The following is a 27,173-nucleotide window of genomic DNA, read 5'->3' on the forward strand; positions in this document are numbered from 1 at the left end:
TTCTTCAGATTCGACACGTGAAAAACGTTGTGAACTGCACCGAGTTCTGCTGGTAAGTTTAATCTGTAGGCCACCTTGCCTATTTTCTCAATGATTTCGAAAGGTCCAACGTATCGTGGGTTAAGTTTGCCTCGTTTACCAAAACGAACCACACCCTTCCAGGGTGAAACTTTGAGTAATACCCGCTCCCCAACCTGGAGCTCAAGTGGTTTCCTGCCCTTATCGGCGTAGGCTTTCTGACGGTCTCGAGCGGCCGCCATGCGTTGTCGTATTTGAGCAATCCGCTCAGTAGTGTCTACCACAAGTTCTGGACCAGTGATTTGACTATCCCCCACCTCTGCCCAACAAAGAGGTGACCGGCATTTACGTCCGTACAATGCCTCAAACGGAGCAGCTTTAATGCTGGTGTGGTAGCTGTTATTGTACGAGAATTCCACAAGTGGCAGATGCTTTTCCCAGCTGTTGCCAAAGTCGATTACACATGCACGAAGCATGTCTTCTAAGGTCTGGATAGTGCGCTCGGACTGCCCGTCCGTCTGTGGGTGATACGCTGTGCTCATATCTAAACGTGAGCCAAATGACTTGTGCATTGCTTGCCACAGCTCTGAAGTAAAACGTGCATCTCGATCAGAGATGATAGAGGTGGGCACCCCGTGCCTCGAAACAACTTCCTTGAGGTATATCTCCGCTAGAGTGGAGAATTTATCCGTTTCCTTAATCGCCAAGAAGTGTGCGGATTTTGTGAGTCGATCCACGATCACCCAAATAGTATCGTTTCCGCGCTGAGATCTAGGTAGGCCAGGGATAACACCGTGTTTTGGATTTTATCGATGAAACCCGACAAGCTGTTTTCGATTGCTTTTCCTACCTCTTCAACAATAACTTCTCTCATTTGTTCGGTGACTCTTGGCACCGCTTCGTCATTCCCTTTGTCCGTCATCTTTAAACTGAAATGTTTACATTTAATCGTTAAACATTTCATTTATAACCTTGCTTCTTTTGTCTCGGTTTAGTCAAGTTCTCAACTTGCTTTAACCGTTCAAACTTGGTGCACTTTCCGGGTTTGAGTGTGTTAACACACTCTTCCCATGCACTTCAATTTCTTTCTCATTCTTACATGAGGCATTATTTGTTAACATAAATTAATTCTTACCGGACGATTGTTCGAGCTTGAACCGAACACTTTGTTAACAACCTTAAGCTCTGATTACCAACTTGTAACACCCATTATAAATATACTTATTATAATAACAACTTAAAATAGTTTAAGTAAAAACAAACTTAGATAACATTGATTCTTTACATGGAATTCATAAGTAGCAAACGTTTAGTCAATCTAGTACTAAATTAAAACCTTCGAAAACTAATTTGTTAATTGTTTACATTTGCCCAAAACATAAACCATTAAAAGATAAACTACAGCGGAAGCTTGTAGATAGTGTTCGGTTCTTCAAAACTTAGCTCGACCATCTTCCGATTAGTTCCAAGTCACCTAAGGTCAAAAACACATCAAACATATGTTTTAGTGAAGATATAATGGACATAACCAAGTTCCAAGCATCAAACAAACAAAAAAATAAAAAATTTTCCGGACTGGAGGCGTCGCGTGACGCGTAGAGCCTTGGCGTCGCGCGACGCCCAGTTTTTCACAGAATGTTGTTGTTGCTGGTGCTGAAAGTTCCCAGCTTCAAGTATTTTCAAATCTAACTTCAATTTGCCATAACTTTTGACCCATAAGTCCGTTTTTGGTGATTCTTTTTCCTACATGACCGTATTTAAATTACCGACGTGTCTACCATAATTATTTTTACGAATAACTTGGTTTACGGACTTAGTCACTAAAAGCTCCGTTTGGATATTTGGTTCATTTTAATACACGGACTTGCTACCGTGTACTAGTAACTTTGAGGCGTTTTTCACCCAACATTCGGGGCTTAACACCACTCGTGTTACCTTACCAACTCCGTGGTTTATTTCACTTACACTTGATATCATTTTCGCCAAGTAATTGGACATCAACACTACTATTTACACCATTATTCGACCCGTTTGACTGTTTAGTGAAACCATCACTTTATTAACAAGTCAAACCCTTTTTCCGAATCTTTATATTGACCCGTTTGATGTTCATGTGAACTACGCCACTTTAGAGGACATCAAACGTATCTTTCAAGCTTCAATTCTATCTATTCTCTAAACCCAACAAATATGCATAATTTAACGAAACTAAAGTCGCGTACCTTTAAAGCACTCCTTTTCCGCGTGTATCTCCTCCGGCGTGTCCGCTCGACGTCCCGGATTCCTTGCCTAAAGAGTTCAATTTACAACAAGTTTAGAACTCTTTCTTAAGCTTTAACGCATCATTTAATTAACACATTCAAATCTGCGTTTTACCAAACCTTTAACATTTTGACCCTAATTTAGGCGTTTCATCGAACACCTAGCGGGTCAACTTTCTACATGATCTAATTTAATTTCATAACTTGTATCTATCATTCCAATTAACTCAATTTTTACAACATACACATATTATTAGCATCAACAATCCTAGAGACTATTTCAAAATCTCAAGTTACACTAGGCAAGAACCTAAACCCTAGTGTTTACCAAGTTCTTCTAACATTGTAATCACCCACTATAGTGATTTTGATTCATACTATCATCATGCAAAGATTGGGCAAGAATTTATCTAGGGTTTGTCCCCAAACTTCATATTACTCCCAATCTCACAATTTCTACCACCAATTTAAGCTAAACATAAATTTTCATTCATATGTAAGAATTCGAGTTGCATCAAAACGACCTAATTTGACATACCTTAGGATCCCTTTGACGAGGTGATCAGGATTCTATGCTTGGATTTCGATTTCTAACTGATTAAGGCCTTCAATTTGCAGGATTTCTTGTGAACTAGGGTTTGGAATGGTGGGTGTCGCCCCTGGGGTTTCTCTGGTCGACCAGAGTGTAGCTTTTGGGGGTGTTTGTATTATTATTTTTTTTATTACTAACTTAGTAAATTAAGTTCAATTTTTGACAATATTGGCCCCTTAACTTATTAACATAGCTTTTGTTTGTTTTAACCCCAATGTAACTTAATTTTGGGCTTGTTAGTTAACTAAGTTACAAATTTCTAGAGGGTAATTTCTCATTTATTTAAACTATATATTATTATAAAGTTTTATATTTTCGGGATGTTACAAGTTGATGTCAAACTTGAGGTTTTGGGATTTGGGGTTGCGAAGGGGTTTGTTTTTCTGGTGAGGTGATGGTGGTGGTGTCTGATAGTGGTGGTGATTACTAGTGGTTGTTACAAAAGGGAGAAAGAGAGAGAGAGATACATACCTCTTTTTAATTAAAACTCGACTTTTGTAGTTAATAATCAATAAAAATAATCACTGTAAATTACTGAAATATCCTTACTTTGAATTGGAAAGACATAGTTGCCCCTTACTTTTAACAACAAAAATGAATGGAGTTAAGGGCAGGAGTATATTTGAGAACATATACAAACATCAAGGAGGAAACTGGCTCTTTTTAAACTATTGGAGCAAAAACGTTAAAACGACCAAACCACAAGGAGCAAAACGGAAGTTAACTCTTTGGTTAATAGCCAAAGCTAAACTTGGACTAATTAAGACTAGCTGCACTTATTAGTTTATTTATTCTTTATATATTGTTGCACATGTTTGTATTCTATATGTGTATGTATATATTCTTTACATCCGCTTTTGTGAGGCATGCCATAATCATATTCATTTTCCATATTCTCACATGGTATCATACGCCACTCCTTGTTGACATATTCCCATTCTTTGTCGCCCTCTGCCTTCCCTTTTCCTTCTCTCTTTCCGTCTTCATCCCTCCCATGTCTTCTCCTTCCAAGCTTCCATGGCATCATCTTCCACATCAGAATCCCATGTTACCCTAAACACAATCTTTCACATGCTAATAATTAAACTAAATTTCACCAATTACCTCATGTGGAAACACCACGTGTTACCAATTTTTGCCTGCCAAGACCTCACTCGTCACATAGATGGCACTGCCCCTTCCCCTGCTGCCGAAATTCCTAAGAACAATAAGCCCATTCGTAATTCTGAACTACCCAAGTGGCATGCCAATGACCATAAAACTATCTTGATTCTACACGCCAGTCTCTTAGAGGAGGTGTTAGCCGAGATTCTCTGGCTTCCATCTACTCGTGCCATATGGCTGGCACTTGAGAATGCATATAGTAACACTTCAATTGAGCGCATTCAAAACTTAAAAGATCAGTTGAGGCAAATAACCAACGGATCTCAATTTGTTTCTGAAATTGGGTCGGAAGTTTAAGAGTCTATGCGACCAACCCTCTGTCGTGGGTCACCCGGTTCAATAAACAGACATAACTCATTGGTTTTTATGTGGTTTCAGGGCTTCTTTCAAGACCTTATCTACTGCCATCCGCGCAACCAAGCCACCGCCATCATTCCGTGATCTCATCATTCAAGCTGAAAGTCATGAGCTCTTTATCCGTTCCATTCATGGTACTCATCCCGTCGCTTTTAACTCCCAAACCAATCGCAACCACTCCTATGCTCAAGAACGAGGTAGGCGTCCGCCTCAATTTCAACTGTGTCGCAACTTAGGCCATTTTCCTAGCATGTGCTCGAATCTAGCCTCTTATGTAGCAGCCATTGCCAATCAATATGAAAACCTTGCACATGCTTTCTATACCTAATGCACTATTAACCCAAACAATCCAGTTTCGGTTACCGACACGGGGGACACATACCATCTAAACCTCTCACCCGACAACTTTCAAAACACCACTCTTCTTGCTGGTGGAGCCAATGTCACCTTCGGGAACGCTGATACTCTTCCTATTACCCACATGGCTCACACTACAATCACACCTAATATTCATCTAAAAAATGTGTTGGTTGTTCCTCGTTTACTAACTAATCTTTTATCCGTTAGCAAACTAACTTCAGATAAATCATGTGGATATTTTATTTCCTCAACCAAACTTTTATATTCAGGGCTGGTCCACGAGACAGGTTCTCACTCAAGGTCGGTGTGAAGATGATCTCTACATTTTTCATTCGATTCCTAAGTGTTTTGTTGCGGTCTCCAATAAAAACTTAAAAGCTGCCTTTGAATTGTGGCACCTTCATTTGGGTCATGTATCTTTTGATACAATTTTGCCTTTAAATAAAATCGGATGCTTGAAATTTACTTTTATATTACCCAGTGTTGTAAAAATCGCGACTAGTCGGCGACTACTCGGCGAGTAATCGCTAGTCGGCTAGTAATTGAGTAATTTTTCGTTAATCAGTGTATTAATCACTAGTCGGGCCTAGTCGGCTGGCCAAAAATCGGCAATTCCGGCAATAAACTTGTATATTCCGGCCAAAACCTCTAAATTCCGGCAAGTTTTCAACCAAACCATGTGAATTCCAACAATTAATCTTGTATACTTAAAAAACTAAGTTGAGTAAGAGTTAAAACCTAGCTACTTAAAATATTTACCTATAAAATGTGTATATGTATACATAAAACTGAAAATTACATATAAAAACTCGATTCGATTAATCCCGAGTAGTCGCGAGTCCCCACCTCACCGGCCGACTAGCAACTAGCGAGTTCTCCAACCTTGATATTACCTAAACCAATTATATGTTCACCTTGTGAAATGGACAAAAGCAAACACCTACCATTCACTCTTAATGACAAACGTGCCTCAAACCCACTTAACTTGGTTCATTGTGATCTTTGGGGACCATCGCCAATTACATCTAACGAGGGTTATCGATATTATGTCATATTTATTGATGATCATTCCTAGTTTACATGGTTTTATTCACCCAAAAGCAAAGCCGATTTTGCCTCTATGTTCCATGTTTTTCTAAATCTAGAAAACTTAAGGTTTTTCAAAGTGATGGTGGTATCGAATTCACTAATAATGGAGTTAAACACTTACTAGAGACAAATGGCACTCTTCATCGTCTATCATGCACATACACTCCTCCTCAATGGTCATGCCGAACGAAAGCATTACCATGATGTTGAGATGGGCTTACTCTTCTATTTAATGGTAACATCAATCCTTCTTTTTTGCTTGATGCTTTTTCCACTGCCGTTTACATAATTAATTGCCTTCCCACAAATATCTTGGATGGAAGATCCCTATTTGAAGCCTTATTTTTTTTTATTAAATCCACTTATGAATATTTTCAAGCATTTGGATGTTGTGTGTACCCGTATCTTCGGGATTATTCAGATAATAAAATTTCTCCCCGAAGCCTTCCATGTATTTTTATGGGGTATTCAATGTCATGAACTGTCGTCTTCTCGCATTTCATAACTCGTCATTCTCATTTTGACAAGAAAACATTTCCACTAAAAAATAATTATAATGAGACTAATGATGTATCCTCTTTACCATGGCATTCCTAACTGATGAAATACTATTTCTCACATAAAACCCATTGTTGACACCACATCTCCTCAAACTCCTACTCACAACCCTTGTGGCCTTTGTTGTGACCATAAATCTCAATCCAACCTAACCCAAAACAAACTCCATCCATAACCCTCCACCACAAACCACACCTCTAACTCAAGCCTATCCCACGACCCTACCTGAAAAAACATCCCAACCTGTCCATCACTTTCCCCAGCCCATTTTCGCTCCTCAAACCCACCGCGTTCCAGGCCCTGCTAGGCAGGCCCAATCCGAACCCATTCCCCCTAGTCAAACCTAATCCACACCAGACTCTAAAGTTCCCACCCAAACATCGCCATCCCAAACCGATGACTCTGCCTCTCAAACCGAAACCGAAACCTTATCCAACACCTCCTCACACCCAATGACACTCGTTCGAAAGCTGGCATCTTTAAACCAAAAAAAACGTACTTATCTCACTCATACTCATTCACTTCCTCTTTATGATGCCATATTCTCTACCGATAAACCCAAAACCTTTCAAATAGCTATGAAACAACCACATTGGCTTGATGCTTTGCACAAGAAACTTTTTGCTCTTCATGGCAATAACACATGGACTCTTGTCGCTCGGCCTACTAATCAACATGTTGTGGGAGCAAAATGGTTATTCCATGTTAAACATTAGGTTGATGGTTCTATTGATCAGTACAAAGCCCGACTCGTGGCTCAAGGCTTTAGTTAAATACCGGGGATTGACTTTACAAGTACATTCAGCCCCACTATTAAAGCTTCTACCATTTGCATTGAACTATCTCTGGTGATTGTTAACAATTGAAATCTTACATAACTGGATGTCAACAATGCTTTCCTACATGACCACATTAATGATACCGTTTTTATAGAGCAGCCACCAGGTTTTGTTGATCCTAAATTTCCCACTTATGTTTGCAAATTAAATAAGGTCCTATATAGTCTCAAGCAAGTCCCAATGGCATGGTTCCTCCGTCTTAGCACCTTTCTCCTTGCAAACGGTTTTGTTTGCTGTCGGGCCAACACTTCATTATTTATCTTTAACCTAAATGGGTGCCTCATATATCTCCTAGTGTATGTTGATGATTTAATTATTACAGGGAATCAAGAAGCAGCCATTACCACCCTTGTGTCTCATCCACACAAAGAGTTCGCAATAAAAGATCTTGGGCAACTCAACTACTTCAAAGGGCTTGAAGTAGCTTACAACTCCACTGGACTTTTTCAAAGTCAATTTGATATGTCAATGACATCCTTGTGCATGCAGGTCTTCTTGATAGCAAACCAATGTATACTCATTTGTCTCCTAATGTCACATATGTCAAAGACGACACCCCTTATAATGACCCAACCTTATGCAAATCCTTAGTAAGTGCTCTCCAATACTTGACCATCACCAGGCCTGACATCTCTTATGCAGTTAATCATGTTAGCCAACTTTTGCAACAACCAACGATGGAGCATTTCCAACATGTCAAGCGTATTCTCATATACATGAAAGCACTATTGACTTTGGCCTCTTGTTATCTCGTCCACACAAAACTATTGTTCTTGGCTACTCAAACGCTAACTAGGCTAGATTCCTTGACACTCAATGATCTACCTATGGTTATTTCATCTTCATTGGGGAAACCTTGTTTCTTGGAGTGCCAAGAAACAATCTACTGTCTCTCGATCCAACTGCGAATCTGAATATCACGCCATGACTTCATAGCTATTGAAATTGTTTGGATTACACATCTTCTATGGGAGTTTTATGCCCTGCCCCCCGATCGCCCGACCTTCTTATGTGAGACAAACCACAATTTTGAGAGCCCATGGGTGGAAAATCAGACACAATAAGGGTCATGAGGTCAATTTGGATGGAAATTGTGAAGATTGTTATCACAATTTGATGGACTCATTGACAAGAATGAAGAAAACGGCTGAAAGAAGGTACAAGGCTAGAGAGAAAACCTAAGACGTTTGGATGAAAATGACAAAAGTGACGAGCAGTATGGCACAAAAAGGTCGTTTTGAATGAAATTGACAAAATGTCCAAACCTCATGAATGATTTTGGCAATTTACTCTTTTTTATCTAAAGTTAACTTCATTGGTGTAGATGGCAGTGAATACATTTTTTTTTCCTTTTTTTCTTTAAAGTAAATTGTTAAAGTCCTGAGGTTTTGTCATACTTGTTGGTGCATCCGTCTGTCGACTTTGTCTTGTATCGAGTCTTGTATGTTTGCAGATAGATCAGGGCACGTAGTACGAGAAATATGTCAAATATAGGTTGGGAGGTAATTTCGCATGAAATTACCAATTGGTAATTCCGTACGAAATTAGGTGGTAATTCCACACGAAATCTAATTTCGCTTGAAGGTGATTTCGTGTGAGTAATTCCACACGAAATTACACAACCTATAAATAGTGGTGTCTTGATTTCATATGTAACTTTCCGGTTTCAGTACCGAACTGTTGCCGAAGTGTCTACTCGCTGTAAAACTTTGTCAAATCAATCAAAAGACAGTTTAAAGTGTATATCTAGCTGAATTGAACTTGATACGACTGTTTCCGCCTTTCGTATTGAGCAAAAACTCTTCTGATCGACTCGTTCGGGTCTGAAAACGATCCTACAAGTGGTATCAGAGCTCAGGAGGAAGAGTTCTTACCAATTCAGCTTCAAAATCTGATTTCTACACCTTCTTTTTCAAAATTAACAAGTTTTCACGGTCAAAATGCTTTGAATTTCACATATTATGTGTGCAATAGTGTTTTAAGAAACCCTTGAAAGTTTCAGATCTTAAAACGGCTTAAAACTTGATCAATTTGACAAAATTCAGCTTGAGATGATGACATCAGCATAATTTCGCACGAAATAAGGGTTTAATTTCGCATGAAATAGCCTAATTTCGCACCAGATTGTAATTTTGTTTGAGAGTTCCACACGAAATTAGTAATTTCGCATCAAGTTGTAATTTCGTTTGATAATTTCGCACGGAATTACCTATTTCGTTTGAAAGTGTGGTATTTCGTACGAAAATAGTTATTTCGCACCAAAAAGGTGATTTCGCTTGAAAGGGTATTTCGCACCAAGGATATTTTCGTTTGAAAGTTAATTTTGTTTGAAACTGACTGTTTGGAAATTCTTGAAAACCGAATCATGGAAGAGGAATTTTATAACGCCTTTGCTACTCCGATTACCATTGCACAACACACAATGTTAGAAAATGAGACGGGCACCATGCAAAAACTGCCTAAGCTCATGAATATCGAGGAGTATAAAGGATGGAAGAACGATTCGAAAATTGGGTACAAGCAAATTATTTGGATGCTTGGGAATGTGTTGAGACGAAATATGTTAGACCAATGACTGATGATGAGGAGATTATTGCAATCAAAGATCTTAGTGCAGAAGAGAAAAAGAAATACAATGACGAGAAAATGATGACGAGTTGTTACATCAAGCTGTTAAAGAAGATATCTTGGTCTTATTGCAACACAATGGAACTGCTTATTCTATCTGGAAAGCATTAAAATCAAAGTTTGTCGGCAGTAAAGAGATGATCAAGAACAAGAAATCGCTTCTGAAAAAAGAGTTTGATTTATTTCGTGGTTTGAGAACTGAGAGCACCAAGCAGATCATTGAAAGATACTGCAATCTGTTAGTCAACATGAAGAGGGTGAGCATCACAAAGGATAATGAAGAGTTGATTGAAAAGTTGGCCGATGCTTTGCCACATGAAACTTGGGGCACATATCTCATGATGTTGAGAAACAAGAAGGATTTTGGGAATCTGACACTGAGTAAGTTCATTGAAAAGCTTGAAGCTCAAGAAATGGAACAAAGAAAAATTTCAAGAATGAAGGATTTTGATGGTGAACAAGATATTGGGCTTTATTACAAAGCAGGGTTGAATGAAAAAACCAATATGTCGCCAAAGGTTGAAACTGCATTCAGTGCAAAGAGTTCATCGGGAGGTTCATCTAAAGGATCAAACAGCAAAACAAGTTTTTCATCATATACATCATTTGATCTAAACTTGACAGCAACCAAGAATGGCAAGAAGTTACAATGCAACATTGTATTGAATCTTGAGAATGATCAGGATTACTCAGAAGAAATTGCAAAAAGTCACATGTCTTTGCTGGGGACTGTATTAGAATCATATGGTAGTCTAGTTGCAGGTAGGATCGGGAATCCAATGCTGACAAAAGAGGATTACGATCAAATTGATGCTGAGGAGACGGAATTGATGGATATAAAGTGGTGTTTAGCAAGTGTGTTGAGGAGAGCCGAAAAGTTACAACAGATCACAGGAAGAGATGACTTCCGTGATGCAAATGTTTCTACTTTAGGTTTTGATAAATCTAAAGTTACTTGTTTTCGTTGCAGGGAAAAAGGACACTTCAAGAGGGAGTGCACAAATCGCGAAGCAAGTGGAGCTCAAAATCTGTTCAACAACAATGATTATTATCGGAAAGCAATTTATCATCAAGTTGCTCAACAATCAAGTCAGCAACTACCACAAACTGCTCATGCTAGGAAAGAGATTGAAGAATCATCAAAGAGAGCTTGTATGGTGAATCAAGAAGATAAAAAATCATCAAAAGGATTCAGTTGGGACAAATATGTTTCAGATGATAGTAAAGCATGTCTGATAAATCAAGATGATGAAAAGTTACCAGAAGGGTTTAGCTGGGAAAATTTTAGTTGGGATGACTATGATCCTAACAAAACACCAAATCACAAAGCTTTTGTTGCTCAAGTTGCTGATGACAGTGATAATGATGATTATTATGCAAGAAAAATGGAAGAGCACCTGAGAATGATGGAAGAAAGTGACAGTGATGATGGAAAGATTCGAAAGAAAAAGAAGAAAGTTAAAACACCAGTCAGTAGTGATGATGAAGTAGTTCCAGTGGTTAAAAGAAAGGTAAAAGAAGTTCCAGCTTTTAAAGTTGATGTAGAAGCTGATGCAAAAAAGATTCCGGTGAAATGTGAAAGTTGTGAAGCAATGAAAAAGCAAAATAGTACTTTGATTCACAATATGAACAGACTGAAAGAATCGTATGATGTTCTGAATAAAGCAATGAATCAGTACAACCAATCCAGCAGTGAACAAGCAACAGCCATGAAGACACTTCAAGGAGCTTTCATGACAAAAGCAGAAAGTTGTCAACAATTACATTAAGAAGTGTGCTGTTCTTGAACAGAAACTGGAAACTCAAAGAATTGAAACGGAAAGAGTTAATAGATTGTCAAAAAGTTACTCATGTACTTCTTATGTCATTGACAGGATTTATCCAACCGTGGAAGGCATGAAGGCATTTGATGAAGAAACATTTAAAGAGAAGAATTCTGAAAAGAAAAGGAAAACTGAAGTGAAGATTTCTGGTAAGAAACAAAGTGCCAGTTACAACAAGTGTTCACCCCCGCTTGAAAATGGATATTCTCCACGAAATCCAAATTCAAAAAGAGTCGAAAAGGCAACCAACTTAGTGTGGGAGTCTGAACCGTCAGACAATTTGCCAGAAAACATTGATGTCACATTTACATCATCTGACACTGATCATGAGTCCGAGTTAATAAAGAAAGTGGTCGATCAGGTGTTGGATAAAGATGAAACATAGGAGTCAAAGTCGGAGTTAAAATCAGAGTCAAGTCTGAGTCCGGCACTTCAAGTTCAAAAGTCAAACAGGGCAAAAGGGTTTACAATAAAGAATTTCTGTTATCAAAATCTAATTTGAATGATGAAACATTCAAAGTTTCTTATATTTTGAATGATTCTGACAAATTATATTTTGATGAGGAATTTCCAATAAGAGGTGTCAAAACAGAAATGATCAAAAAGGTTTTCAAACTAACAGAAATCAGTATTTCTGAAATAAAAGATGTAAATCTTACTGTTAAACCTAAAAAATACACCTCAAGAGTTCAACAAAGAGAAAACAAGAAAAAGGGTTACAGTTCTGGTTCAGGTTATCGAAAGAAACCAAACCATAACGGTAATTTCAAAAAGAAAGGTCTTGGATTTATACCACCAGAAAATGATAAAAATGATAAAACTTATAAACCCAAAAACTGTGTTTGTTTCAGGAGCAAGCTCAGAAGAAGAGGAGAAGAGTTCTTTCTGGAAGCAGAGAAACAGAGAATTCCTTGCGAAGAAGCAAGAAGAAATGAAAAATGAAGCTATTCAGAAGAAAGAGACAAGAACCTGTTTTCAATGTAAAACAGCTGGTCATATTGCCAAAAATTGTCCCAAGGCAATTCAATCAAAACATGAAGTGTCTCGTAAACTAAAAGAAAAGATAGTTGAAAATGAACCACCAACCAAACCTTTTATAGTTTTCAAAGATTCAAAATTTGAGGTTGGTGAATGTTCAAAAAGGTTTTACAAGAGAAAAGCAAATCTTGACAACCAAAAATGGGTTGTTAAGAAATCTGATGATAGTTCTAACGATGATTCTGGTTCATCAAAATCAGAGGAGCTATCTTCTGGCGATGAATCTGATTCCACAAAATCAGAGGAGCCACAAATTGATTCAAAAGGTGAAAATTAGTTCCTCCAATGGATGATGCAAATTTTCCACCATTGAGGGCTGAAAATTTTAAACAAAAGGTTGGTAAAATTGAGATTTCAAATCAATTTTTTTCTGAAAAGAAAGAATTTGATGTTGAAAAAACCTTTAACCCTAAAGTAAAACATATCTTTGGAAAAATGATTGACGGGAAAGTCAAAGGGGTTAAAGAATTCTATGAAAATAAGATGAAAGGAAAGAAACCGAGTGTTGATGACTCGGAATCTCCCAAGGTCTGCCAGGCTTGGGAGAATCTTTTTAACTGAAAAACCTGACTTACCGGAACTCCCAGGTTGGTAATTGGGGAGTAGGAATCGACATCTTTCTTTAGAAATTCACAGGTTGGTAAGACGGATGTGCATCCTTTAAAGGCGGTAGCTGAACTTTACCATACCCACAACATATACTATAACATAGCTTATTTATAGTTAAACGACCTTTTCCACCTTCTGATGTCCATAAGTTTGCACTACAAAGCTGACATGTAAGCACTTGGTCACCATGGTCCAAATAATCTATTCAAAAATGATTGAGAGTTATATTACAGGTGGAACACAACAAATGTCCTAAAACAATAAAATAGATTAAAACCTTTAGATATCCCTTTATAAGGATCTTCATCAGTGCACAAGAACACATTGTCTTGATCTGAATCCAAAGACAACATAGGTATAGGAGTATTATCACGTTTCTTGCGCTCGAGGTTACGTTTACCAGAAGACAGCCGTGTAAGCATAGAGTTACTACCCAATATCGGCTGATTGTTACTGCTAATAATGCTAGAAGTAATGGAATATCGACGATTGCTATCTAGAGGTGTACCTATGTTTATGCCGTTATATGAACATCCAATATTAAAACATTCATGTTAGTACCGGTATGTGGTTTAGTAATGTATTTATCAAAAGAAATAATAAAGAAACAAAATACAAACATGGTGTAGTTGAAATTAAAGAACCAGTAGCATTTCTAACTGCTCGACATGCAATGGAGTACATATGTTGATCCGTAGTATCAGAGCATTCGACCAAATTTGCATTGTCAGAAAAGATGTTATGAACATTCGTTGATGATGACGATGCATTCTTTGATTTCTTATTATCAAGTATTAATTTTCGAAGCTTACGCCTTTCATTCGGTGAAGTAACTAAATAACAGAGAAAGTATAATATGTACGAAACACAAGAATCAGCCACTTGGAAACATAAAACGGAAAAAAGTATACTTATAATCAAATTCAAGAGCTATTACCATTTGTGATATCTGAAATAGGAGATCTATTAGAGATATCTGAAACAGGAGTTCTCATAAGAGGACCTACAAAAAAAAAACCAAGTAGAATTATGATTTCAATCTAAAAGCTGATTTTGATTTGGGAAATGATGAGTTAAGAAGTTATAATTTCACTTACTGTGTAAATTTCGTTGAGATGAATTAGCAGCTGTAGAAGATGAACGTGAATTCTTTGACATTGCATACATGAGAGAAGGAGAAGGATTCAAAAGAAGAACGAGTAAAAGATCAGGAACATTAAAAAATAGAAGAAACGGTGATTTTTAAATTTTGAATTACAATATGTCATACCTAAGGATTAACATAACCTCAATAAATTATAATATTCCATTTTTAAATTTTGAATTACAATCTGCTGGTTCAGACCTGTTTCCAGTTTCTTTCGTACAACGCGTCTTGGTCTATATATTCTATTACACGACTTGATACAGACGAAGTCAACGGAGATATGCACTAACAAACTCCCCCTTGGATGTTGACGAGTCTCCAGTGTGTCGAGTCTTCAGTCTTGATCAGTCTTCTCGCTCTCTCCAAAATGTCTTTCTCTGTAGGCATCCTCATCAATCTCTATCTTCTATCAAAATCTCAATCTGGCTCTATCCTCTCTTGATCAGATCTCTTGATTCTTTAAACTCTTCAGCATTAGCAGCTTCTATCTCGAGCTTTGTTCTAGAATCTGAATCTGGCTCTTATATCTTCAGACTCCCCCTTTCGATAAGCTGGAATCGCAGTCTGGAATTCACAATCTGCAAGCTTTCACAGGTTCAGGAACGTCTCCTGGCTCTCCGTAGCAACATGATCAGAAAACTGGCTCTAATCTGCATATGCTAATGCGGAAATCCTCAGGAGTCGAACCTTAGCTCTTTCAAAGCTTTTTACCTGCACAAACTCTACTTAAAAAATTAAAATTTTTATTTATAACAATTTTAATCTCTGCTTCAACCATTTGTATTTGTGACACTCAAATTTGGTTTCAAATTAATGAACCATTTAATCATTTCAAAATCATTTTTCATTTCGAACAAACTCTCCCAACCCTGTTGTCATTCATCATGTTTAGCACTTGGAATTTTGAAAATCAGCTTTTCAACATCAGTTGTCGAAAATAAGATGAAATAAAATCTCTTTGAATTTTCAAAAATTCATGCTAAAACACATTCTTTTTGGATTTTTTCTTTAATGAAAAGCAGTAAAGAAATATTTACAGACAATATTTTTGTGAGTTTGTGTAAGAGGATCATATCAGTTTATGATAATCACTAACACCGTTGACCTTTTTTAGACTTTAAGTTCTAAACGATTCACTTAGATTGTCAGTATACTGATCCACTTAAATTTTTACACAAAGTTCAAATGTTTCGAGATACGAGAATTAGTGTTTTAAGCATTTAACTTATTTGCGTGTCCCACCTCAGAATATACTCCCGTATCAAGATTCCTATATTTAGTCTTACAGGTGAATGTACACTAATGATATCTGTAAACGGGTAATGTGAGACCATGAGAGCTCAAGTTAGAACTTCCGTTCAGACAAAGAGATGATGGCTCGACTTTAGGTGTGTCCCGTTTGGGGATCTTTTCTTCAACAGCACATGATTAGCATTTTTCAATCTTTCATCATTTTTTATGCTGAGGGTGAGCTTTATGATTAAAGCAGTGCAGAATATTATATGTGGACTAGGCTATTGCTTTCGCAAAATCAGAAGTCCTGGTATAATACCCAGATATCATCGCGCACAAAGACCTAGTATGTCAGAAATAGACAATCTTTCAAACAAGATTTCGGGGGTTACCCATATATCCGAGAGATGTTCCTCATGAGATAAGTAAGTATTAGATATTTAGGTTTATATCTCGAAAACAATCTACTGAATGTATAAAAACCTACTGGCATATCATCAGTGAGACCGTTTATCACATATTTAACTTTCCAAATCTTTAGCATTATGTGATTGTCTACTGATGTACTATCATTTCCTCTTTTTCACAACAAAACTCATTTTTGATTTTTCGATGTTTTTGGCTTTTAAATTTTATCATGTTTTTGGATTTTTCAAATTTTCAAAAGTTCTAAAATTTTTTACTCCCCCTAAAATCAAAAATATGTTTCAATTTTTGATTTTCTGGGAAAATTTGAAAATAAACGCAATAAATTGTACAAATAAAATGACAAACTGATGTGAATTGCCTCAATTCTCCATCCTCTTGGCTTAAACAATCAGAACTCCCCCTGACAACAAACTATTTTCCCATTATGATTTCAAAACACTTAAATTTATTTTAATCAAAATGGTTTTTCCGGAAAATTAGTTTTGTTGATTTCACACATCATGGGGATTCATTCATCATTTTGTTTTCAAATTACCACTTGTAATTTCACTTTTCCTTTTCTTTAACCACTTGTATGAAAGTTAAGCCAAGTTCAACTTAATGACCTTGATTAACCACTTGTAGGTTCTTATCAACAATACTACTTGAAAGACGAAATATCACAGTTGTGAATTTCTCAAGAAAGATGCCGATTCCTACTCCCCAATTACCAACCTGGGAGTTCCGGCAAGTCAGGATTTTAAGCAAAGAATACAGACACCCAAGCCTGACCAGCTTTGGGTGTAACCTGTTCAATTTCACTTTTGAACATTCCTTTTTGCTTCATAAAATTCTTTTACCCCTTTTTCCTTTCCATCAACCATCTTTCCAAAGATATATTTCACTTTGCCATTAAACGCTTTTTCGACATCAAATTCTTTCTTTTCAGAATAGAATTGATTTGAAATCTCTACTTTTCCAACTTTTGATTTTAAATTTTCAGTCCGCAATAGTGGAAAGTTTGCTTCATCCATTGGTGGAACTGAATTTTCTCTTTTTAGCTCAACTTGTGGCTCCTCTGACTTTGACGAGTCAGATTCATCACCAGAAAGTGGCTCCTTTGCTTCCGAAGAAACAAATTCATCGCCAGATTTAACATCTGATTTCTTAACAACCCACTTGTGATTATTAAGATTCACTCTTCTTTTGTAAAACCTTTTTGAACTCTCAACAACTTCAAATGTAGAATTTTTAAACACTTTGAATTTGTCCGTTGGTGGTTTAGTTTTATCAACAACTTTCTCTTTAAGTTTAGAAGACACTTCCTGTTTTATGTTGGTTGCCATTTGACAATTCCAAGCGATGTGACCAACTTTTTTGCATCGGTAACAGGTTCTTGTCTCCTTTTTCTGATTATCTTCATTCTTCTCATTTTTTTGTTTTTCTGCAAGAAACGCTTTGTTTGATTGTTTCCAGAATGAGCTCTTTTTCTCTTCTTCAGAACTTGCTCCCGAAACAAATACAGTATTTGATTTAAAATCTTTAATATTTTGATTATTTTCAACATCAAAACCCAACCCCTTTCTTTTTGAAATTGCTTTTATGATTCGGTTTCTTTTGATTACCTGGACCGAAACCTTTCTTCTTGTTTAAACGTTGTTGAACTCTAGAAGTATATTTAGGTTTTGAAAATCCCATTTTATCTTTTATTTTTGAAAACTTTATTTTTATCAATTTAAAAACTGTTTTAATATTTTCAATTTTCACATTTTTAATTGGAAATTCGTCATCAGAATATAATTTGTCTGAATCATTCAAAGTATATGCCACTTTGATTGGTTCGTCATTCAAATTATTTTTTGATATCAGAAAATCTTTAATGTAAACCCTTTTGACCGATGATTTCGAACTGTCAACTGATGAACTTGAGCTCTTAGATTCAGACTTTGACTCTGACTCCTCATCCTTATCCAACACCTGATCGACCACTTTCTTTATTAACTCAGACTCATCATCAGTTTCAGACGATGTGAATGTGACATCAATGTTGTCTAGTAACTCATCAGTTGTTTCAGACTTTAACTTTATATTGACTGCCTTTTTGAGTTGTTCCGAATTTGGTTTTCTGGGAGAATAACCTTCCCAGATCGGAGGTGGACACTTGTTATAATTTGCACTTTGTTTCTTACCAGTATCCGTATCTTCCGACTTCTTATCTTGAAAAGCTTTAAAACCTGCTACTGTAGGATAAATTCTATCAATCAAGTAATCAGAACTTGAGTAACTCATGAGCAATCGTCTGATTCTTTCATTCTCAATCTTTTTAGTCTCCAATTCCTGCTTTAACTCTGCACACTCTTCAATATAGTGATTGATGGCCTTCTGCTTAGACATCATCACTGCATTCATTATTGTCAAAGCATCTTCCCTTTCTGAGTTTGTCTTTTCCAACTAGTTTACTGTTCTGTTCAACACATCATAAGAATCTTTCATGTACTTAACATCGAACAACAATTTTTCTTTCATCTCGTCTAGCTCACTATACTTCTTATCTTTCTCTTCACAATGTTTGCATGGTTCCAAACATTTCAGACAAGGTTTTGTGACCTCTACAATCTTTTCAACAACTTTAACCTCTTCACTCTGTTCATTCTTCTCTTCCACCTGAACAACATTCTCACAATTTACCTCTTTCTTTTCTTTTGCTGCTCGTTTCTCCTTTAGCTTCTCCAATTTATCTGCAAAATAAAATTTGAAACTTTCAGGAGATAAATGAGTTTTACCAATGTTTATTTGTTTAATTTCTTCATCATCATCACTGCTATCAATTGGTGATTGAACAAAGACTGGTGTCTTTTCTGAACTATCTTCTGAAGAAACAGACTCTCCATCTTGACTTTTCTCATCATTTGCAAACACATCCATCTATTCTTTCATCAACTCTGGCTCTTGAATGATCTGTGCAATAAATGCTCTAAACTTTGAATTACTTTCAGCCGGAATATATTTGTCCCAGCTAAATCCCTCTGACAATCATTCATCTTCTTGATCTGGAGGCATAGTAATACAAGCTTTCTTCTTTCCATCTTCAATCGGAATAACACGGGATGATGACGGTTGTTAAGCTACCTGATGATATATTGCTTTCCGATAATATTCATTGTTCCCGAAAGGATTCTGAGCTTCACCTGCTTCTCAGTTGGTACATTCCCTCTTGACATGTCCTTTTTCCCTGCACCAAAAACAAGTAACTTTAGACTTATCAAAACCTAAAGTAGAAACATTAGCATCACGTAAGTCATCTCTTTCGGTAATTTGCTTAAATTTCTCAGCTCTCCTTAACACGCTCGCTAAACACCACTTAATATCCATTAGTTCCAATTCCTAAGCATAAATCTGATCATAATCCTCTTTTGTTAACATAGGATTTCCGATCCTTCCCGCAACCAAACTCTCATATGATTCTAACACGGTAACTAGTAATGCCATATGACCTTTAGCGACTTCTTCAGAGAAGATGCAACGCGATGTTGCATTGTAGCACATGACCATTACCATTGTTTGAGCTTTGAGATTGATAATTTGAAGTTGAAACATTAGGATTAACACTAGGTTATGAAGAAAATCCACTGTTGTTGATTGAGCTTTGATTGAGTGATCCGGATGAGTTTTCTGCGCTGAAAGCGGATTGGATCTTTGGGCTTGCTTCAACATTTTGAACATTACCTTTTAAATACATCTTGATATCTTGTTGACCACTTGAATTGTTCATTCTAGCGATCTTTTGTTGTTCAAGATCTTGTCCTTCAAGTTTTTCAACGAATTGAGCAATTGTCAATCTATCATACTCTCCGGTATTCTTCAAAATCATAAGATATGTACCCCATTCTTTTTAAGGTAAAGCATCGGCTAATTTTTCAACCCATTCCTCTCGGTATTTATTGATATCCAACCGACTCATTGAACGTACTAAATGACAATATTTCTCGATAAGAGTCTTTGTAGTTTCACCCGGCAAACTTGAGAACAATTCAATTTCTTTTTTTAATAGTGACTTTTTATTCTTGATCATTTCCGTACTTCCTTCGAATTTTGTACGAAGTGCTTCCCAAATCGAACGTGCACTATCATCATGTTGAAGCAATATGAAAATGTCTTCTTTCACGGCTTGTTGAAGCAAACTTATCATCATTTTTTCTGCCTTGTACATTTCTCTCTCTTTTTCCGTAAATTCAGAAATATTCTTTATAACTCCCACATTATTACGAGTTCGAACGTACTTAGTTTCAATACACTCCCAAGACCTTAGATGATTTGCTTGAACCCAGTTTTCGAACCGTTCTTGCCAACTATAATATTCTTCAATGCTCATCAGCTTTGGGGGTTTCTGCAACGTTCCCTTCTCATTCTCCATGTTTACATTCTGAGCAATGGTAACAGGAGTACCCGGGGCAGTAGCAAATGCATTATAAAATTTGGAATCCATGTTTCGGTTTTAAAAATTCCCAATAACAGATTGTTCAAATGATCTGGAAATTCTTTCACACGACTTGGATCAATTCAAGCAACCTGGATCTGGTGCGATCTGGATTTGGTGCGACCTGATCAATTCCAAACGACCTGGACCACCTCTTGCGACCTGGAGTCCAATTTCACACGGTCTGACTGACGTGGGCGGTTATATACATCTATTTACAGTATCTTCACGCGCCCAGCGAAATGTGTTTTATATTTATAAAAATGGTTTATACCTTAACATTAAAACACACACAACAAAGGACAAGTGTATCCCGTCTTATATGCAGCAAAGTATTGGTAAGAGCCAGATATCGATCCATGGAACACGGGCGTTATAATGTACTGAATCTTTATCATTAATTTACCAGATAAAAAGATAGGTGAATGGTTGTTTAACTAAGTTATCTAAATTATATCTAAAACATAAATATACTATTATCTTGTTCCACAAACAACCTAAACATGTTATCTATCAGATATGTCACAAAAGCACTTAATCAATTTTCCAATTTTAAGACAGTTAGTCATCCGCTAGGAGTTTTCTAACATGATGATTCTTCGGAAAGTTAACACGATAAACACATGTTAACCACCTAAAATCATTCTTTAGCAAGCTATTGATATTCATTCATGTAAATCTTTAAAGATAGATTAGTCATCCGCTAGGAGTTTTCTAACCTCGCTTATCAAAGAAAGCAATACCGATGGTCACAATACAACCACCAGGATAAGCATTTAAGTAGATCATATAACAACATATTTCACCTTTACAAGTCTTGAATACAAATCTACCATGTCAGCAATTTCAGACCAAAACTACTAAACAAGGATCATAAACCGCATGCAAGAACATGTAATCAACACCATATAATTCGTTAGAACCCTTACGTGCAAGAAAGTATTCCTAATCAAAATAAGATATATCTTGGATAAAACCAATACCCCTCTCGAGTTTCATGGTGTAAACAAGTTTACAAACAAGTGATTAATCATGAAATAGTTACCATCCCACTAACCACAGATTCATTATCCAAAATAATCAAACATAATCAGGAACTCAACATCAATGAAACGTTCATTATATAATCATGAAGATTCAAACATGAAAAAGTACTAAGTTTCATACAAACAAGATTACAAGATTAAGATTATTCAAGAAACAAGTTCATTACTACTATTACATAATACTACATTAAACATAAACTAACATCAGCTCATAACTTGCAAAATGATCAGAATACATGTTCAAGAACAAGGAATCGAACAATAAACAAGCAAGGAATTGATGGGTTGGATCGGTTATGCTTCCACTCGATCATTAAGCTTCAAATGGGTCTGATCAGGACTGCTTCGGAACCCAGAAATCGCCCAGAAACATGGAGAAAAAGCCCCAACATTTTGATCAGTAGCGAATGCTGCTATTTATAGGCAATTTTCAGTTTGGCACGGCCATGCGATGGGTCGCACGGCCGTGCGGTCAGGCCTTGTCGGGTGACGTCATTTTCAGCGATATCGGGTCAGCCAAGTGGACTAGTGGACAACTTGTCTAGGTCACCAGATCGGCATGGTCATGCGACTGGTCGCACGGTAGTGCGAGGTCATCAGAATCGTGATCAGAAAGTATGGTCCAGGTGGTGCATGGGGGTGCGGTTGGCTCGCACGGGAGTGGGGTTCGAGTAATCAATGGCACCATGAGTCACACTGGCAGTGCTTCCGAGGTCGGAGGTCTCGCACGGTAGTGCGGTTGGATCGCACGGCCGTGCGACACCTGGCAGTCATCAGATTTTTGTCTGTTTTATCAGAAATGCATCAGAATTTGTCCGTTTTCATCAGAATTTTCCTTTATGCTCTGTTTAAGACCTGAAAATATAAAAGTACCGATTTTGGTACCTAACCGTCGTGTTTTCGGTAAAAATGCTTAAAACGGAAGTGTTTTGGGGTATAAAAACATGTATAATTTAACGTATATCAAACATCCCCACACTTGAACTTTGCTTGTCCTCAAGCAAACTTAAAATAAAATACGGAATCAAATCTGAATATTTACAAAGTTACTAATTTGTTTGGTGGTCAAATTGGTTTTCAAAAAGTCATCATCAAATATTTAAAACAAACAAGCTTTGCTAGATGTATGAAAGGATAATTATAAAGCAATGATTCAACATTCGATTGACTTAGCATGCAAATCTCTATATTTCTCACAATGTTCACACACACTCAGTTAAATTTCTGAATCATACATATAATGTGTATGTTAAACACTCGATGCCTAGTCAATGAATCATGTAATATTATAAGTTTGTCAAAAGATCTAATCTCCACCAATTAATATGTGAAAAACATAAATCAAGAGGTCTTTGATGGGTTGTAACGTTAGGCTAGGGTTAAGGGTATGGAATGGATATTTGAAAGTGGTTAAATGGTTAAAACTCGGCGGTTATTTGTAACTAGCGTAAATGAATCAACAACTATACATAAATAACGCTTAAAGACGATTTTACACTTTTCGAGCGATACAACATATTTGTACTATTTAGCGCTTAAAATTGCTCTAATTTGATTGTCTTTATTCTGTTTTTCGATCTCTATTTTCTGGGTTTTTTTTAAGGAAATAGTTACAAACAAGCTAGTTGGATAATAACTTTGGCCGAGTTTTAACACAAAGGTTTAAAAATAAAAAGGCTAAATTTGGTTAAGTAGGCTAAGTACTTGGGTAAAATTGGAAAAACACGAAAAATAGGCTCAACATGGCGAACTAGTGGATAATGTTGGGTGCGGGATATAAACAAAGAAAAAGGCTAACACAAAATGGTAACCTAAGTGCCTCCATCATTTTCATGCAATTTCACATATTCATGATCTTGAAAAGTATACAAATGACAAGTTCTAAATTACATGAAACATCCGGCTCACTCATTTTCCACAAAAACAAAGAAGCATTGAAGAAAGCAGTAAAGGCTCAAAAATATGCTCACGTAAACGGAAGGAATGGGTATAAATATAAAGGTAAACATCCTAGTCTTTCTTTTGTTTCGTCACGCTTTTAGTTATCTTTTTCAAAAATCAATTTGGCTTGTCGGTTTTGATCAAATATGATGCTTTCTAAAGAACACAACTGACCGTTTTTGTATTTTGTATTTTTTTTTACAAAAACGAAAGGACAAACAAAGTTAACCATAATCCCTCCCCACACTTGAACTTCACATTGTCCCCAATGTGAAACACGTATTAGTTAAGCGATTATGAAGAGCTAAACTAATAATGTGAAAAAGGATAAAGGTACTCCCTCAGAGTTGGAGTAGACTTGTATGAAATAGATTTTGAATATAAGTCTTCTCAACTCTGTGTGCATTCCTTACAAACCTGCCAAGTACGTCACTTAACTAAAACAACAAACACTACTATTGATCAAACCGTTAGATGAGTAAAACCAAATCCATTATTAAACAAAAATAAACACACACTAAAAACAAGTAAGGAATCATACCTTGATTGAATATTTGAGTTAAATCCTTGCAAAAATTGGTTGTTTTTAGGAGTGGGAGAGCCAAGAACGGGTGTGCGGCCAGGTTTAGTAATTTTGAAGGGTTTTTGCAGAAAAGTCATTTTTATACCCTAAAAAATTACTGTTGCTAAAAAGTCGTACACGGACGTGCGCATCAACCTGTGTACTGTGGTTCGCAACGTTGTGCCGCTGTGCACGGTAGTGCAATCGGTTCACACGCTATTGCATGTCCGACGACCACCTTATGCACGCTGTTCTTGGTCAGATGTGATTATGAAGTGCACAGTCGTGTGGATCAGGTGCACGGCCATGTATCATCTATACATTTTGCAGACAGAAGTAACAGAATGCTCTTCAACTCCTTTTTCTCAATAAATTTCACCATTTTTGCAAGGTTTTACATGTTTTAACTTTAAACCAACTTCAAAACTTCTTAAGACATGAATCAATCTTGTTCAAACCTACTAAAAACAGAATAAGTTAACGAACAAGGAAATAAATGCGATAAATTTAATATTTACAAAATACCATTAGCGTGTGAAAACACGCTCGCTAAATTTGTCAGCGGGTCGATAGCTAGACTCCTTCTCCCCCTCACTTGTTAAACGTGCGGGGCTTTGACATACCCTTTCGGATTTGGCTCTGTGTTACCTGGAAGACCACCCGTGGGTCTCTCAGACAACATTTTAGCCAATTGTCCAACCTGATTCTCAATGGTCTGGATGGAAGCTTTCTGACTTCTCATCACCCCTTCTTGGACCAAGAAACGCTCCTCATGTTGGTGGTAACGGTTCTCGGCTATCTGATTAGCACAATTGAAGTTTCCTAACAGTTGTGCCATCATCTCCTCTAGTTTAGAGTTACTCTGAGAGGCGTGAGGCTGGGAACTGCTCCCGCAGCCTTGATCATGGTAATAAGGCTGGAAGGATTGACCTTGAGACTGGTAAGGCTGTCCCTGGGGCTGCTGTGGCGTGGGAGCACTCTGAGTGTATCCGAGTGGGTTTTGGTTCCTAGAGTTAGATTTCCACCCAAAGTTTGGATGATTCTTCCACCCCGGATTGTACGTGTTGCTGTAAGGGTTTTTTTGGGGCCTGATTTGATTGCCCAAATAGTCCACTTCTTCGTGGCCAGTAAACATAACACCCTGCTCACAAGTACCTAGCTTGTGTGACACTCCACACTGCTCACATCATGATTGTACCTTCGAAACGTTCTGAGCTTGATCAAACCTTGCTGCCAAAGCTCCGATCTGCGCTGCAAGAGCCGTATACGTATCCACCTGATGAACTGCAGGAATAGATAATGCTTTATTTCACACTCCACTGTGACGCGAACTCGACTTCAGGGTAGCTTTTTCTATAATTGCATAGGCTTCGGTTGGTGTTTTAGTTCCAATATCGCCTCCTGCATATACGTCTATGCGTTCTTGTGAGTCGTAGTTGAGTCCTTAGTAGAAGTTCAACACAAGTTGTCTTTTGGACAACCCATGATGTGGAACATCGATCAGAAGATCTTTGAACCTCTCCCAAGCAGCGTGTAGAGATTCCCCTTCGTCCTGTTTGAATGTCATTATATGGTTCTTTAGCTTAGCTGTCTTTTCCGGAGGGAAGTATTTTTGCATAAAAAGATCTGCCATCTCATTCCAAGTTGTGATGGACCCTGCTGGAAGTGACAAAGGCCAAGATCGGGCTTTGTCTCACAAAGAAAATGGAAATAGCCGCAAACAGATTGCGTCTTTAGAAACGTCTCGAATTTTAAAAGTCGCTCACACTTCGAGAAATGAAGCGATGTGTCGACCCGGATCTTCGTGATCCTTCCCATCAAACTGCACAGAATTTTGTAACATGTTAATAATACTAGATTTAATTTCAAAACTCGGTGCTGCTATCGTAGGTCGGGCGATGCTCGGTAGCAAGCCCTCTCCTCCTGGACGGCCGGTCTCATTCAGAGGCTGGTCGTCTTCCGCCATGATGCTTCCTTTGTCGTCCTCTGAACTCTCGCTGTCAGAAAGTATCACTGGTTCGTCGATTGCGGCCGCAATCCTTTGTGCAACAACAAGTGATCTTTCGCGAAGCCTCCTACTTCTTCTTAGGTTATTTTCTGGTTCGTTGGCTAGCTCAGCAATAGCGGGTACAAGGGTTGTGGACATTAACCTGCAAGTAATAAGGAATGCATTATACGAAAAAAAAAAACATAATAATAATATAAGTAATATAAATATAAACAATAATACTATTATATTATATACATATATATACAATTTATTATACATAACTATATAACTATTTACCTGCTTATTTACTTATTTACATCCAAAAACTTTTTCTTTTTTTTTCAGAAAATCTGATGAGATCTGATGAAATCTGATTATCTCATTAAAAATCTGAAATTTTTATATTTTACCAGAAATTCTGCTAACTTCATTAGAAGTCTAATAAATTTATCAGAAATCTGATGATTATATCAGAAAGTCTTTTTTTTATTTTTATATATCAGAAAATCTGATAAGATCTGATGAAAATTTTCTTTCCATCAGAATTTCTGATAAATCCATCTGAATTTACCAGAAAAGAAAATCTGGTAAATTCATCAGAAGTGAAAATTTTTGTCTCAGAAAATCAAATGGGTTTATCAGAATCCATCAGAAAATCTGATAAATTCATCAGAATTTACCAGAAAATCTGATGATTTTATCATAAAGTTTTATTTTCGTGGAGTAAATAAATAAACAATTGAATACAAATAAATGAACGAAAAAGCAGTTAACTAGATAAACAAATGAATAAGAATGAATAAATGCATAAATGTAACTGAAATAAATGAATATAAATGAAATAAATGAATGAAATAAATAAATAAATATATAAGCCGTTCGATTCCGAACATGGGCATAAATATAAATATAAACAGGAATGAAATAACTGAATTGAAATAAATAAAATACTGAAATAACAGTACTGGAATGAAACAAATAAATTAATAAATAAATAAATGAAGTACAGAAATGAAATGACTGAATTAAAATA

At 36.8% G+C, this 27,173-nt stretch overlaps 1 long non-coding RNA gene across 1 annotated transcript; it reads right to left on the reverse strand.

The window, feature by feature from the left end:
• Positions 1 to 1,457: 1,457 nt before the first annotated feature.
• LOC118487458 lies at positions 1,458 to 2,969 on the reverse strand. Its single transcript, XR_004881831.1, has 3 exons — positions 2,818 to 2,969; positions 2,241 to 2,307; positions 1,458 to 1,492 (listed from the first exon to the last, which is right to left on the reverse strand). It is a non-coding gene; the product is annotated as an uncharacterized LOC118487458 (long non-coding RNA).
• Positions 2,970 to 27,173: the final 24,204 nt, after the last annotated feature.

This window comes from Helianthus annuus, chromosome 2, assembly GCF_002127325.2.
Source record: "Helianthus annuus cultivar XRQ/B chromosome 2, HanXRQr2.0-SUNRISE, whole genome shotgun sequence".
Taxonomy (NCBI): domain Eukaryota; kingdom Viridiplantae; phylum Streptophyta; class Magnoliopsida; order Asterales; family Asteraceae; genus Helianthus; species Helianthus annuus.